Genomic DNA, 6691 nt, shown 5'->3' with positions numbered 1-6691 from the left:
CCGTATCCGAAAACGGGGGTTTTTGGCAAAAAAAAAAATTTTAAAGAAACAAATTTGGGAGAAAATGGTGGGGACGAGCGGAAGTTTTTCCGTAATTTCGTTTGATTTCTAGCTAGAAGCAAAGAGGAAATAACAATTACTGACCAAAGACAAAAAAAGAAAAATAATTAATTTTGTTAGTGTTATGGATGGGTAAAAGAAAAAACTGGTAAATGTCTATCGCCAGCAACGTAATATAATGTCTCATCCTTTTTTTTTTTTTTTTTCTTGTAGACATTATGCTGTTGTTAAAGGAAAATTTGGCCGTTATTTCTAGGAGATCGAGAGACCGTGTAAAGGCTTCGTTTTCGTTGTGTATACTGATCTCCATGACAACATCAGCAATGGAAGTTTTCGATTGGTTAAAAATGATTCAACTTTAAACACTTGTAAACTCCTTTGTTATTCGAGAACAAAATATGCATTTTTCGTTATCAGCACGCAAAAGTACATTAGAGCTACAATAAAAAAAACATGCTGGTGAAAATTTGAAATATTTCAAGTGGTTGAAAGAGATGTAACAAGATCTACCACGACCGTCACTTTCCTCCTCCTCCTCCTCATCATCATCATCACCATCATCTTCATTACCACTATCATCATCATCATCATCATCTTCATTACCACTATCATCATCATCCTCATCACCATCATCATCATCATCATCATCACAACTGTCATCATCACCATCATTATTATCAACCACTCAACAATGAACACGACCACCACCGCCACCACCATTACTACCGTCAGCAGGAGCCCCTACCTCCTGATCCTACACCCCCATTACTCAAATATCAACGTCACCGCCATTTTCACTTCTCCACCATCGTTACCTCTACCACCACTACCACCACCACTACCACTACTCTCACCACTATCACTATCACAGGGATTATCAATAATCAAAACCTGATGCCCAACCCTACCAACACATCTGCCGTCCCTCTACTCATACACTTAAGCATCGATACCACCATCATCGTCTTCAAAACCCTCCACCACCGCTACCCTGCACCACCACCACCACCACTGTCATCGCTACCATCATCCACTACCACCTTTGCTATTGTCCCACCCTACCAATCATTCTTTTTTTCCATCGCGCACTACCACCACAACCACCATCGTCATCATCACCATCACCACCATCATCAATACCATCACTAGTATTCCATCACCCATCGCCACCGCCATTGCAATTACCACAGCAACCATCACATCCATCAACACCACCACTACTACCACCACCAGCACCGTTCAACACATCCTAGCAACTTCAAGTTCACCGACGCAACCGCCATCAACAACCGTCACACATATAGACATCAAGGCCACCATCAACCAACTGTCAATCAACCACTCTCAACCAATTCAAATTAAAAAACCACCACCATCATCATCACCATTGCCGTCATCATCTTCATCATCATCATCCTCATCCTCATCATCATCATCATCATCGTCGTCGTCGTCGTCGTCGTCGTCATAGTCGTCGGCAACAGCAAACAGTAACATTACGACTTTAAAACCAAACAATCAGACGATCGGCCATTTTGATTTTGTTGCCTTTTGTCGTTCTTTTCAACTGTTACTTTTTTTTTCCTTATTCTTATTCTTTAAATTCTGATCAAACTCAGGAAACAAATGCTGAGAGCAGCAGCAACAGTAACAGCAGCAGCAGCAGTAGTAGTAGTAGTAGCGGCGGCAGCAGCAACAGCAGTCTCATATGTGCTCTTTTGTTCTTATTCATTGTCTTAACAATGCTTTTAAAACTCACTGGAAACTTTTCTTCCCTCTCTCTCTCTCCATCTATCTATCTCTCTCTTACATTTTCACACACTCCATACATATGTATGTGTGTGTGTGTGTGTGTGTGTGTGTGTGTGTGTGTGTGTGTGTGTATGTAGGTATGTATGTATGTGTGTATGCATGCATGTATATATATACATATCTATATTGAAAAAAGATTAGAGATCTATACAGATCAAATTTTTATTTATAAAAGATGGAGATAGAAACAGAACAGAAGTAAATCTAAGTCATTTTAATTTAGAAAGAAATTAATAAAATGATTCTTTAAAAATATATAGAGGATATAAAATATTACCGGTTTCGATTTCATCGTATGAAATATTAATAAAAATTTGGAATTTGGAGTAAAAATAGTTTGTGCTTATCTTCTTTTTGGTGCTCTGAACATGTCTGGAGTTTTCCGGTAAAGTTTTCTTCAAATATATTTTGTTTGTAAATAATTTGGAATAGAGCTCAAGGTGTTAGAGAGAAAGAAAAGAAGAGAAGGGGTGTAGTTGTATATTGTCTAAAAAGAATCTCTGAGTTCCTACCAAGGATGTGGCTTAAAAGCATTTATTGAATGGGTTTTATGTCCAGCTGTGTGTGTATGTGTGTGTGTGTTGTGTTGAATGTCCTTTCAATACGTTTGCAATGTGACCAGTTGTGTGTTAATGGGTGTGTATGTTGTGATTAATATCTTGTTCAGTGTTCTATTAAGGAATTAAGGTTTTCCTTCTTGTTAGTGTGTGTGTGGGTCTGAACTGCGATGCTTTCTTTTGAGTGTTTCCAGCTGTGTGTATGTGCGTGTGAGAGACATTTTATTTTAAGTGTCTCCAACTGTGTGTATGTGTGTGTGTTTTTGCGATGTCTTCTTTTTTTAAGTCATTGTCTTAGATTTACTTCTGTGCTGTTTCCCCCTCCATCTATATAGGAGTGGCTGTGTGGTAAGTAGCTTGCTTACCAACCACATGGTTCCGGGTTCAATCCCACTGCGTGGCACCTTGGGCAAGTGTCTCCTACTATAGCCTCGGGCCGACCAAAACCATGTGAGTGGATTTGGTAGATGGAAACTGAAAGAAGCCCGTCGTATATATGTATATGTATATATATATATATATGTGTGTGTTTGTGTGTTTGTCCCCCAACATCGCTTGACAACCGATGCTGGTGTGTTTACGTCCCCGTAACTTAGCGGTTCGGCAAAAGAGACCGATAGAATAAGTACTAGGCTTCCAAAGATTAAGTCCTGAGGTCAATTTGCTCGACTAAAGTGGTGCTCCAGCATGGCCGCAGTCAAATGACTGAAACAAGTAAAAGAGTAAAAGAGTAAAAAGAGTATATATATATATATATATATATATATGCAAATATGGCTGTGTAGTAAGAAGCTATCCAGCTACATGGTTCCGGGTTCAGTCCCACTGAGTGGCACCTTGAGCAAGTGTCTTCTACTATAGCCTCCAGTTGACCAAGGCCTTGTGAGTGGATTTAGTAGACGGAAACTGAAAGAAACCCATCGTACACACATACACACACATACATACATATATACAGCTGTGTTTTGTGTCTGTCCCCCACCATCGCTTGACAACCGATGTTAGTGTGTTCGTCAAAACAGACCGCTAGAATAAGTCCTAGGCTTACAAAGAATAAGTCCAGGGGGTCGATGTCTTCGGCTAAAACCGTTTAAGGAGGTGCTCCAGCATGACCGCAGTCAAATGACTGAAACAAGTAAAAGAATCAATGAATAGAAGAATATATATATAACAACTGGCACTCCGTCGGTTACGACGACGCGGGTTCGTGTTGATCTGATCAACCGATTAGCTTGTTCATGAAATTAACGTGCAAGTTGCCGAGCACTCCACACTCCACAGACACACGTACCCTTAACGTAGGGAGATGTGACAAGGCTGGCCCTTTGCAATGGAGATAGTGCTCCTTTTTTGCCAGCTGTGTAGACTGGAGCAACGTGAAATAAAGTGCCTTGCTCACGAGCACAGTGTGCCGCTGGGAATAGAACTCATAATCTTACGATAGTAAGCCGAATACCCTAACCACTGAGCCAGCGCCTTCTCAAATATATATAATCTTATGATAATTCTGCTTGTCATTCCGTTACTTAGCCCGTCGGTAATGCTTTCACGTGATTAGAGACAAATAAGAAAAAAGGAAGGAGAGTGAAAAAAAGGGAGTGAGAAAAAGAGGGAGAGAGAAGCGTCCATGACGTGAGGTGGCGGGAATGTAATTGTAACGCTTACATGTGATTAGTTGAAGGGAAAGAGAGAAGAAAGAAAAAGGAGAGAGAAAAAGAGGGTAAGGCGAAGAGTGAGACAGAAAGAGGGAGAAAGAGAAAGAGGAAGAGACAAAAAGACGGAGAGAGAGAAAAAGAGGGAGAGAGAAGCGTCCATGACGTGTGGTAGGGGGAAAGTAATATTTATTACGAGGTTTAAAAAGTTAGTTGAAGGTACCGATGATATAGAGGAAGAGAGTTAAAAATATAATTTTCGCTGAGGGGTGATGTTCTGATGGTGAAGTTAAAGGCAGAGAGAGGGGAGAGAGAGACGAGGGAAAGAAAGAAGGGGAGAGAAAGATGATAATGATGGTGGGGGTGGAGAATATGGAGGTGGTGGAGGTGGAGTTGGTGGTGGTAGAGTTGGTGGTAGTAACTGGATAGTGAAAAGTGTATTTTTTTAAAAATTGAACTAAGTTTTTTTTCTATCACCGATCACTTAACGCATGCGCATAAGTGCTATTCCGTGAAATATTCATGCTTATTTACGTGGCAGATATATGCAATTTAACTAAAGGTTATATCAAATATACGGGATATTTTTTGTTTTTTTTTTGTTTTGTTTATGGGGGAAATGGAAAAATTAAAGTGAATATTCATTTTATTAGCATTATGTATTAAGTCTATAAAATTGTGCATGAAGTATATAAAGTGTATATATAAAGTGCAATAAGTAATCATTGCATTCCAATTTCTTTCACTTTTCAATGAGTAGCAGACGAGCGAATATCTTTCCATACAGACACGACACAAGCTACGTTTTCAGGTTTTGGGATAAAGTTTTCAGAAATAACCCAATAGATTTACCATTAATTCAGTAGTTTAACGGGACCGTCTGTCCAGCGTCCTAATTTGGAACAGTGAAAGTTTACGTAAATTTGGTAAATGGCCGTAATTTCTGTGTTGTTTTACAGAACCTCACGTTTTTGACACACTATACACATATAACTGCTGCCATCATTCTGTAAAAAGTTTGTTGAATTCCAACGAGTTGATTTAAAAAAAAAAATTTTATGTTACGTCGTTAATAATTTGAAATGCAGGGTGGGAAAGCTCTTAAGGAGACCAAACTCAACATTAAGATCGTTGAAAAACCAAGGAGCTCCATCAGATCTGGTTATGTGGGACGTACCCCTTCGAGAATACCACATGTACCAATGAGAACTGCATGGTATGTAAGATTAGCCCTAGCATTAACTGTAGAACTAGAAATGTGGTCTACAGCATAAAGTGCATAGAGAGTAAAAAGACATGAACATGGTATACGTTGGTGAGGCATCTAGAAGCATTGCGGGGAGATTAAATGAACATTTGAGACAATATGATGACAAAAATCAGTCTTCCATATTCTGCCAACATACCAAAGATCACCATGGAGACACACTGGATCGGCTTGACATCCGCATTATATCCAAGCAGCTGCAGGAACCATCACTCAGAAAAATACAGGAGTACGTCCTAATAAATGAAGCATTCCCCGTACTAAATAAGAGATACACGTAGAAGGTAGTGATACCCCAATACCCACAGTATATACATACACAGATAGATTTGTTAGTAGGTTGTTATGTAGGCATAACATATATATAGGTAGATAGGTAGGTAGGTAGGTAGGTAGGTTGGTAGGTAGGTAGGTAGGTAAGCAGATAGATAGGTAGATAGATACATACATACATACATACATACATACATACATACATACATATGCGTATACACATGTACACTGACGTTCACTCATGCGCACAAACAAAAAGAACGCAGCTCCGACAACGGATAGAGTCAACATCTATTAAGGAGGTTGCAGGAAGCAACGAAAATTTTAGGAAAAATATAAACAAGTAAATGTGTGGAAATCGAACCGATGAGTGTGTTCATTTGTTGTATAGTGAAACTGTACACCTTTCCCGGTAAAAGGTGGTAGTAGGCAGCCATTATAAATAGATTAGTAGCCGGTCGACAGATGAAGGTCGAGAATACGTGTCGACTATGTTGATAGTCGTGTCTGTGCTGATATAGTAATTATACTATGATACTGAGTAGACGTTATAACGATCCAACCTTTGGAGGATAATAACAGTGTATGACTGGTGGGGGGTGGGTTGTACAGTGCCAGATAGAACCATTCTGTCGACAGATATAATAATATGTCAGAGCGACAAATGTCGTCAAAAGACAGATACAACAGTGGCAAAAAACCGCTTTACAACAGTAGCAACGAGGAAAAACAAATTTACGCAGAGTGAAAACAAAATATTCACACGGAGAGTTTAAAGTAATTCACGTGGGAAATTAAATATCTCGACAAAAAAGAAACAAAAATCTTGTGCAAACTCACGAAAATCGTAAAATATGGAAGGCTTGTTAGCTGGGATAGCAGAGTTGCAAAAACAGCAACAACAACAACTCAAGAAAAGATGAGAACAACGACAAGCATTGCATCAGTGCTGCCCAGTCTGCATGGTCAATCTTTTCAATTATATTCAGACTTTCTAACCTTTCTAGTCGTGTGCATATATATGTATGTATACGTTCGTATATGTAAATATATCGTATGTTGTGTATATA

General features: G+C 39.2%; 1 protein-coding gene across 1 annotated transcript in view; it reads left to right on the top strand.

Moving 5' to 3' along the window:
* Positions 1-6691, top strand: part of LOC106883743 (uncharacterized) — a 116620-nt gene that overhangs the window by 86409 nt on the left and 23520 nt on the right. The gene's annotated exons all lie outside the window — the stretch shown is intronic.

This window comes from Octopus bimaculoides, chromosome 9, assembly GCF_001194135.2.
Source record: "Octopus bimaculoides isolate UCB-OBI-ISO-001 chromosome 9, ASM119413v2, whole genome shotgun sequence".
NCBI classification, from domain to species: domain Eukaryota; kingdom Metazoa; phylum Mollusca; class Cephalopoda; order Octopoda; family Octopodidae; genus Octopus; species Octopus bimaculoides.
Note: the sequence above shows the minus strand (reverse complement) of the source record. Positions and strands in the feature narration are given on the sequence as shown.